General features: G+C 42.0%; 1 pseudogene; it reads left to right on the forward strand.

Moving 5' to 3' along the window:
• Positions 1–7,107: 7,107 nt before the first annotated feature.
• LOC118975357 (60S ribosomal protein L6-like) lies at positions 7,108–7,958 on the forward strand (annotated as a pseudogene).
• Positions 7,959–10,628: the final 2,670 nt, after the last annotated feature.

The raw sequence follows: 10,628 nt of genomic DNA on the forward strand, positions 1-10,628 counted from the left end.
CTAATTCCAGGGAGATTTCATTTTGAATTGGAAACACAGATGTGAGAATGAGGCTGACTTTGGGCTCCCCCATTGAATGTGGGCTTCCAGACTTACTAACAGGACATTAAGAAGGTCCACCCCACCTCAGGGAAGCCCAAAGAAGCATTTGCCATCAAGAATTGGCCATGGTTTCCAAGCTACCATCTACAAAGGATGCTACACTCTCCCTGAATGTCCTCAGACACCTTGTGACTGTCCGAGAGCCTGTGTGCACCATTCCTTGGCTGCCCCCACCAGGGCCCATCAGTAGGGCCACCAGAATTAGTCAGTAAAATAAATTAGAGGACACCCAGTTAAATTTGAATTTCATATAAATAAAAATAATTATTTTAGTGTAAGCAAATTCTATGTAATGTTTGGGATATACTTTTATTAAATATGTATTCATTGTTTTTCTGACCTTCAAATTTAACTAAACCTTCAATATTTCACTGGCCAACCTGACTCATCAGAATGATAAAGACTCATCAGGATCCCAGAGATGCCCCAGAGCATCCTTGACTTCTATTTATACACTTTGGATACTGAGTCTGAAGTTTTCCTTTTAATTTCCTAGCTATAATGAAGTGTAGCCTCAATTTTAGGGCTATTTCTACTTGCCATTGTCGCCATCTTCTTCATTTTCAGGAGATATGCATTTTTTCAACCTTAATAAGTCATCAAAAAGTATTTTAAATTTATTAGACAAAGGAAGGACAACATGAAACTGAAAAATAAAGAGAACTCCCTGGTGTTTAGTTTAAAAAAAGTTCTAGGAAGATTGAAAAAGTCAAATTTAATAAGCAAATCTCTCCAAGGATATTTTCATAACTTGATATCCGCCTAAACTCTGAAAATATTATTGCATCAAGAACGCAGAACTGCTAACCACATTTAAGGTTTCTTTATGATTCTAAAAACCAAATTGAGAAAGGCTTCTGTACTTAGAAGTGAGCTGAGCAACTGTTCCAGGGACCTCGGCAGTTGGTGCGGCTCTTTCAAAGGCCTGGGATAGAAAAAGCACATTTTTCTATGGGTACTCACCTTGGCCCCAGTAATCCTATGTTCCCAGTAGTTGTTGACTATAAGTACTTTCTAAATATTTTTATTTTTCTGTTACTATTTGGACTATATTCAAGGAGCTATTTTTAAGTTAATAGGAAATCTTGAATCTTATTATAGACCCTGGCTTACTTTCATGCGGCTGCATAAGAGATTTTAAAAATAATAGTTTATTTAGCCCGTCTAGCAACTCCCTACTTGTTTTAGAGATGTAAAACTGTATCATGATATTTAAAGATTTTAGCGGCAAAATCGTCAAGTCTCCCAGATGGAGGTAGCAAAGCAGAGTGAGGAAAGGCATGGACCTTGACTCCTGATGTCGCAGGCCAGTCAGTTGGCCTCTGGGACTATCTGTGCTTTATATGCACTTACCTGACACATGGGGCTTATCATCTCACATATTCCATGGGTGAGATGGAAAAATTGTACATGAAAAGTATATATAAAGCCATTAGAAGAGTGTCTGACACAGAATAAGCACTTGGCAGGTATTTACCACTAACTAGTGGAAATATTTCTCCATGACAAGGGCTGCTTCATGAGGGGTGACTCAGTGAAAAGAGTGAACCCTGGGATCAGAGGATATTGGAGGTGACCTGTTTGGGGGGAAAAAAAGAATGTGTATGTGAATGAAAAAAATGTCTGACAGTTTACATACCAAATGGGTAATCATATTAACAGAGGATTGGAATAAACTGGGGAAGGAGTAAAGAAAAAAACTGTTATTCAATTTCTTTATCATTTGAGTTTTGACACCGAGAAATCTAATGTACTGCTTCTGGAATTTTTTTAAATATGACAGGATAAGTGGTTTGAAGTTTTTCTGAAGTGTCTGCATTTTATTTTGGAATGGCTGGTATTTCCTTCTATCTTTGGAACTCCACCATTGAGTTGGCAGGCCACGCTGGAGGGGAGAGAGACTGGAACGGAGCTGAAAGGAAAGAGAAGGAGGCTGTAGAATGGGAACAACTCCCAATGACCATACACGGGGGAGGAGATGCTGAAGAACAATGAGACAAACATCCAGCCTTGTGATGAAAGGAGTTTGTCTGAGGGAGCTTGGCAGTGGCTGGACAAGAGAGTCTACTAGAAGGAAACACACACACAAGTTCAGAGCGAGCATCCTGAGCTTTATCTGTTTGCCTCCAGGCACAGGTGTGTCTCTACCAGCCAGCACTTTGCCATGGCTCCCCAGCAAGAGAGGGACCCAGGGGGCCCATTCAACATATTCTATGTCCACTTTGCCAGGACATTCATAAACCTCTGAGTGTGAGGTGGCTCCAATGCCTACAGGCTGGTGTTGGATGGTGGGGCATCACGGGCAGCCCTTGTACCTGCACTTGGTGGGAACAAACAGAACCAGCTCGGTACTCGCCTGGGCCAGAGGTTTTCTGCACACAGAATAATCTAGATAGGTGTACTTTCTTTGACTAGGTGCATCTTATCGGTCTTGGAATTTCTTAGTACCTGATATGACTACTGTGTAGAGTAATCTCAGCCATGAAGAAATTCCTTATTCTCTCTTACATACTCCAGGATAGGGTGATCTGGTCCCAGCTGAACCCAAGTCTGCAGAACAACAAAGTTCCTGGAAGGTTCCAGGAGCTGTGTCCACAATCACTTATACCAGACAGGGCTCACCCTATGATATGATGAGGGTGTCTGCTTCATAGAGTAATTCTTTGAACTAATCAAATAGTGTATACAAATGCTTAGAAAACTGCTTGGCTTATGATGCTTTTTCAGTAATTGTTAGCTAATTTGATTACCCTATTTCCCCTCCTTATTAGAGAGGATTAAAGATTAAATTCTCATAACCCCTCAAAAAATAGGTAAACTAATTTTTCTATTGATAATGATTCCTACTCTAGGTTTAAGAAGGCATCAGAATCTACTGGGCAAAAACAAAGGGCCTCAAAGTCTAGAGAAAAAAGTAGAATGCCTCAAAGAGGAAAGAGGTTGTCCAAAAGACTAGGAAAAATATCCTCCAGGAGTGACAAGAGAGAGTTCTGAGCACACAGAACAGTGGAGTGACCAGGTCAGATTCTGGCAGCACTGTGATTAGACCAGGAAATCTCAAAGTGGAATGCTGATGGAGAAACCTACAATGGGAACCCCAAGTCTCTGGACTTACAGGTTGCTCCAAAACGCACGGCAGAAATGGCTAGACTCTGTCAGGCCTGATGCAACTCTTGTAGATGACAGTGGGTGACTTGGCTGAACTTCTTTGGCTGTGCAACCAGAGCTCATAGTGCCCTTCAACGTTATCCTCACCTCCAACATACCACAACCTTAAACACACACATACAACGCACCGTGGTGCAGATTAAAACCAGGAATCTTTACAGCATGTAGCAGACATTCTTCATAGTCTGAGAAATGGAACCATTGCTGAAAACTGTTTTATGTTGAATTTTCTTGCAATTTTGGCTTTTTTTTTTGGCTTTGGTTTTGTGTTTAAGTGGATTTTAAGACACATTTACTACCCAGCTTTTACCTAAATCATCTTACTTTGGTGTGAATCCAAAGCTCAGTTTGGGCAGTTGTCCAAGGACTCTTACATCAGGACTCTGATCTGCTGGGAGGTATTTTGGGATGGGCTTTGTTCTCAGAAGGGTTTGAAACTCAACTGCAGGTTTCCGTGGGCCTGCTTTTGTGGGTTGCCAGACAGGAAGTCTTCCATAATTGCAAGAACTCCTGTGAGCTTATTCTGTTTCAATAAATATTCTCTAAATTGTGAGGAATAACTTCTAAGTGTTTGTGAGGAGATTAAAAATTACTGAAAGTGGGGGGAGTTAGAAAGATTATTGATGTGTGAAGACTACGGCACAAAGTGGATCGAATTTATCAGAAGCTGCTGAGAATGTGCTGAGAAGCATGATTGTCAAATTATAAACGCACTGCAGTGGCTTATAAGGGGCACGGGGGAGGGACAGCAAGTGTTCATGAGATGACAGCATCAGGTGGAAAGTGATTTTGGGGGAGATCAGTCTTGTTGAGTGTGTATCAGAAGAGGACAAGTGTGAGCAAGTGATGAGATCATGGGGTGCACGGTGCCTTCACTGAGTGAACCCAGAACCCCGGGCCACCTTTATGAACAAGGAGGACTTCGGGAAATGCTTGAGGCTCAAGAACTAGATTTTATTCACCAAAACTTGGAACAACACACTCAACTTAGGCTTTCTCTTCAAATACCACCTTTCCTTCCTGAGCTCAGTTTGGCCACCTTTGTCACCTTCCAGCTGTGGACTAATACTGAACAGCAGGATTGGTCACTAGTGTCTCTGGCCCCCTAGCTATTGTGCTTCACATCTGTGCAGTGCCAAAGACAGTAACCAAATAATGGGAAACAAGAGTATATGAACAAGCAGAGGTATTAAAAAAGCAGCAGCATTCTGTGACAGTTTGGCCAGAGTCGGTTACGTGTTCCCGGCATCACCTTAGTTATGACCATCCTTTAGTGATAAGTTCTCAGAAAGCAGAGCCTGCCTATCTAATTTCTCTGCACCCTCACAATCCACTTAGTGGCCTCAATAACAGCTTTGGCCTTCACCACCTCTCCCTGTGTCTACTCAGAGCTCTTGGGCTTTCCTTTCCTTCACATTTCTCTTGGAGTGCCCAGGGTGAAAGCAGGGAGGCTCGGGCCAGCCCAGACTCCTCGGGGGTCCCAACAGGATGCCCAGAATTAACCTCCTACCTTCTTAGAAGCTCCTCAGATCTTCTCATTTGGGGGACTTTTTCATCAGTGCTTCGAAGTGGTGAGTGGAGGAGGCCTACTGGCAAGTGGCTACAGGCAAGCAGCAATCCACCAGGCAGCCTGGCCCTCCTGACTGCCAGGAAAAGTCTTCAGGGATGTTCTAGGAAATACTGTTCATTCTAGAGAAGGGATGAGAACATCCAAGTGTCCAATAATGCTAGAATAAAAATTAAGTGGTGCTATATGCACATGATAAAATAATGTCCAAAAGTTAAAAATGGAACTTCTGGCCAAGATGGAGGCACAGGTAGACACACTGTGCCTCCTTACACAACTAAAATTAAGGACAACAAAGATTCAGAAACAAAAAATCAACCAGAAAACTGAACTGTACAGAAGTCCGACAACCATTCATCCAGACGGGTAAGAAGGGCGGAGTCGGTGGCTGGTGAAGGGGGGTTGTGGCAAAAGAACGTGGTGGTTGCAGGCGGCAGGCAGGAGGAGCTGGCAGACCCAGGCTTGGGGAGGCAATGAGCAGACCCAGTGAGGCACGCACGGTGGATGGCTGGCCAAGGATATACATTGGCACGCAGATAGACCAGGAAAAATGGGGAGCAAGACAGTCTGTGTAACCCAGGGCCCCAGTGCTGGGAAATAAAGCCTAAAAGCACCAATGGGAAAAACTTTCAGGGGGTGAGGTGCCGGGAGAGGCTCTCAGGCTCACAGAGAGTTTGTTGGAGAGACCCACAGGGTCCTGGAGGGTACACAAGCCCACACACCTGGGAACCAGCACCAGAAGGGCCCAATTTGCTTGTGGGAAGCAGCAGAGGGGACCAAAATCCGAGAGAGCACAGAACAAGCACCACTATTCCCTTTCTGACCGCACCCCCACATACAACATCACAACCTAGCCACTGGGTTGACCCTCCCTGGTAAACACCTAAGGCTCTGCCTCTCATATACAACAGGTGGGACCAGACCAAAAAAGTATGGCTCAAACAGAAGAACAAATCAAAGCCCCAGAGCCAATACTTTTAAGCCATCAAGAGATAGCCAACCTATCAGATGCACAGTTCAAAACACTGGTGATCAGGATGCTCACACAATTGGTTGATTTTGGTCACAAATTAGATGAAAAATGAAGGCTACACTAAGTGAAATGAAGGGAAATGCACAGGGAACCAATACTGATGGACAAAAAACTGGGACTCAAATCAAGGGAGTGGACCCGAAGGAAGAAAGAAACAACCGAACAGAAAAGAAGGAAGAAACAAGAATTCAAAAAAAATGAGGAGAGGCTTAGGAACCTCCAGGACAGCATTAAACATTCCAACATCCAAATTATAGGGGTACCAGAAGGGGAAAAGAAACAGCCATGAGTGGAAAACTTATTTGAACAAATAATAAAGGAGAACTTCCCCAGTCTGGCAAAGGAAATAGACTTCCAGGAAATCCAGGAAACTCAGAGAGTCCCAAAGAAGTTGGACCCAAGAAGGAAGGCACCAATGCACATCATAATTACATTAGCCAAGATTAAAATGAAGGAGAGAATCCTAGAAGCAGCAAGAGATAAGGGAACAGTCACCTACAAAGGAGTACCCATCAGACTGTCTCAGTGGATTTCTCAAAAGGGATCTTACAGGCAAGAAGGAGCTGGAAAGAAGGATTCCAAGTCATGAAATCCAAAGACCTACATCCAAGACTGCTTTATCCAGCAAAGCTTTCATTTAGAATGGAAGGGCAGATAAAGTGCTTCTCAGATAAGATCAAATTCAAGGAGTTCATCATCACCAAGCCCTTATTATATGAAATGTTAAAGGGACTTATCTAAGAAAAAGATGATAAAAAATATGAACAGTGAAAGGACAGCAAATTCACAGTTATTAACAACCACACCTAAAACAAAAGCAAACCAAGAGGACAGCTAGATCAGGAGTGGAACCATAGAAATGAAGAACACATGGAGGGTTAGCAACAGGGGAGTGGGAGGAGGAGAAGGGGGAAGAAGGTACAGAAAATAGCATAGACAGTAGGTAGAAAATAGATAGGGGGGAGGGCAAGAATAGTAGGGGAAATACAGAATCTAAAGAACTTGAGACAGGTGGTCATAAACTAAAGTGGGGGAAGGGTGGGGGAGGGGTGTGCAGGGTGGAGGGGAATGAAGGGGGGGAATAGAACAACTGTAATGGTATAATCATTAAAATATATTTTTAAAAACCATAAAAAATAAAAAAGAAGATGCAAGATGTTAGAGTATATTTTAAACATGCAATAAAATCCTCGTATTGAAAAAAAAAGGTACTAGCTATTTTTTCCCATCTTGCAAGATGGCAGGTGAAAAAACTGGGAAATGGGATACTAAGGAGAAGAAACCTGAGGCTAAGCAGTCTGGTGCTGGTAGCAGGGTTAAGAAAGGTAACCTCAAGTCAAGATGCCTAAGAAGGAGAAGCCCCACTACAGCCAAAACCCTGTCCCGGTCAGAGGAATTGGCAGGTATTCCTAGTCCGCTCTGTATTCCCAAAAGACCATGTACCAAGAGGAAGTATTCAGTAGCTAAATCCAGGTGAGAAAAAAAATGCAGAAAGTTCTTGCTATTGTCACAAAACCAGTCGGTAGCTACAAGAATGGTAGTGCCTGAGTGGTTACACCTCACAAAATGCCTCAATAATATCCTACTGAAGACATGCCTCATAAGCTATTGAGCCAAAGCAAGAACACCTTCAGTCAGCATGTGAGAGAAATGCAGGTCAGCATCACTCCAGCGACCATTCTGATCATCCTCACTGGGCGCCACAGACACAAGAGAGTGGTTTTCCTGAAGCAGCTGAGCACTGGCTTGCTACTTGTGGCTGGACCTCTGTCCCTCGATTGAGGACCTCCGTGTAGAACACAGTGGAAATCTGTCATCTGCATCTCCACTGAAATTGGTATCAGTGGCGTGAAAGCCCCCAAACATCTCACGGATGCTTACTTCAAGAAGCAGCTGCACTAGTCCAGACACCAGGAGGGGGAGACCTTTGACACAGAGAAAGAGAAATATGAGGTTCCAGAGTAGCATGAGGTAGATCAGAAAGTTGTGGACTCACAAATTCTGCCAAAAATCAAAGTTCTTCTGGTGTGCATTTGTTCTCACAACTGGGCTTTATCCTCACAAAAGGAAGATCTAAATTTTATTTGAAAACCATAATTAAATAACTGAATCTGTTAAAAAAGAAAAAATATGTTAGATTATGATAACAGTTATGTAAATATTTAAGTCAATTTTACATGTTGCTTATGGATCCATATATGTGTATATATGTAAATATATGTGCAAGAAAATAATTAAACATAGACTGGATATTTGCAAATCTTTGATGTTGGTTATGTCTGGGGAGGGTGGAAATTTAAAAAAGGTATGAAAAAGGTTAATAGGCATTTTTAAAGTATCATAAAATACATTATAAGTGAACTAAATTTATCCAGAGAATATATTACTTACATTTAATATCATCATTTGTCTGGGAAACCCCAGGAAATACACACATAAATTAATAGAAACTAATAACATAGTTCAATAAGGCAGATATACAAGATCAATAAATTTTAAAAATCAATCAAGTTTCTCTATATTAGCAATAATAAATTAGAAAATGCAAGAAAATAAGAAAATAAAATATATTACTTAAAATTAAAAGGTCTAAAAAGGTTTAAGATTCTCTCTTCATCTTTAACCTTTGTCATTCTAATTATGATGTGTCTTAGAGTGGACCTCTACATCCATCTTGTTTGGCACTCTCTGTGCTTCCTGGACTTGTATGTCTATTTCCTTCACCAAATTAGGGAAGTTCTCTGTCATTATTCTTTCCAGTTTCTTGCTCTTTTTTTTCTCCTTCTGGCACTTCTATGATGTGAATGCTGGATCTCTTGCAGTTTTCTCAGAAGCTGCTTATGCTATCCTCATTTTTTTGTACTTTTTTCTTGTCATTCTGATTGGTTGTTTTGTGCTTCCTTATACTCCATGTCATGGATTTCATCCTCAGCTTCATCCACTATGCTACTGTTTCCCTGTAAATTGTGACTTCAATTAGTGTATCCTTCATTTCTGACTGGATCTTTTTTATGCTGTTGAGGTCCTCACTAAGTTCTTTAAGCATCCCTATAACCACTGTTTTTAACTCTGCATCTGACAGATTGTTTATCTCCATTGTGTTCCGCTCTTTTTCTGGAGTTTTGATCTGTTCTTTCATTTGGGCCATGTTTCTTTATCTCCTCATTTTGGCAGTCTCCCTGTGTTTGCTTCTAAGTATTAGGTAGAGCTGCTTTGACAATGTGTCTTGGCAGTGTGGCCTAATGTAGCAGGTGTCCTATATGGTCCAGTGACACAGCCTCCCCTATCACCCAAGCTGGATACTCAAGGTGCCCCCTTTGTGTGGGCTGAGTATACCCTCTTCTTATAGTTCAGATTTGGTTGCTGTTAACAAGTTAATGGGAGGGATTTACCCAAGCCAGTCAGCTTCAAAGATTGGCTGTGATCACTTACCACCAACCTCTACCCTCTGTGAAGTACCAGCTGTGCAGGGGCAGGGTGGTGGATGTTCAACACAGTCTATAAGTGTCCACTGGACATGCTGGTCCTGGTGTTTGCTGGGTGGTGCAGACCAAGGTCAGCCCCCATCTGTGTTTTTCCCAGGCACCCTTCCTGGGATATAAAACAATCTGAGATTAATGCTACTCAAGCTGGGCTTGGAGATTCCCAGGTGAAGCCAAGCTGTGAAACTAGGCTGGCTGCTGCTAGTGCTGGGCCTGGGGCTCACTGAGGCCAGCTGTTGTTTGTTTGAATAGGATTTTAGGACATTGTGAAGAACGAGCCAAGATCAGACATTCATATGAAAAAGCAGCTTGGGTGGGCCCACAAGCCAGGTGGGGCAGAGTCTCTGGGGATCTCCAAGGCAGGTAAAATAGTGTTAGCCAGGCTGATGGAGTCTCAGATATGGCACCCGCTTGCTGGTTTAGGCTGGATGGATGTGGTTTCTTTAAAATCTGTAGTTGTCAGACTTCCATTCAACTCATTTTCTGACCATTTTGAGTAGTAATTATTCTATATTTTACTTGTAATTTTGATGTGGTTGTGTGAAGAGGCAAGCTGTATCTACCTATGCTGCCACCTTGACCAGTAGTAAAAACTGTTGGTTTTAGAAGAGATATAATTTTTAAATCAAAAATCTCTATAAAGCTAGATGTCATATATAAAACACCTATGTATTTAAATGCATGGACCAAAGGTCTTGAAACCACACAGCTAACAGTAAAAATCTCTGCAAAAGGCCCTGGCTGGTATAGCTCAGTGGATTGAGCTTGGACCTGAGAACCACACGATCGCGGTTCAATTCCCAGTCAGGGCACATGCCTGGGTTGCAGGCCAGTTCCCAGCAGGGGACTCACGAGAGGCAACCATACATTGACACTTCTCTCCTTCCCTTCCCCTCTAAAAATAAAGAAATAAAATCTTTAAAAAAAAATCTCTGCAAAAAGAAATAGGCTTGGGAGTGAAGTTGGAGCATTATAAAAAGGGACTTTTTACTTTAATATCATATGAGGTTTTTATGAAGGCAATATTTCTATATTACTCCTAAACTTTAAATATATATAACTGGATAATACTGTGAAAAATTAACTGGAATACTTTTTATTATTTCTTTTTGCTCCTAGATTCCCCTCCCCCCATCTTGTCAGCTAAGTACTCTGAGTTCATTGCATTAGGCAGATAAAAACTGAGTACAATTAAGGGAGAAAAAAAGAAAAAATCTTGGCTTCGGAATGTTGAAAGCAAAAGCTGCAGCAGAACAGTAGAGATTTCTGTGAACAA

This window comes from Sturnira hondurensis, unplaced genomic scaffold, assembly GCF_014824575.4.
Source record: "Sturnira hondurensis isolate 20B ecotype Veracruz unplaced genomic scaffold, ASM1482457v3 Scaffold0001509, whole genome shotgun sequence".
Lineage (NCBI taxonomy): Eukaryota > Metazoa > Chordata > Mammalia > Chiroptera > Phyllostomidae > Sturnira > Sturnira hondurensis.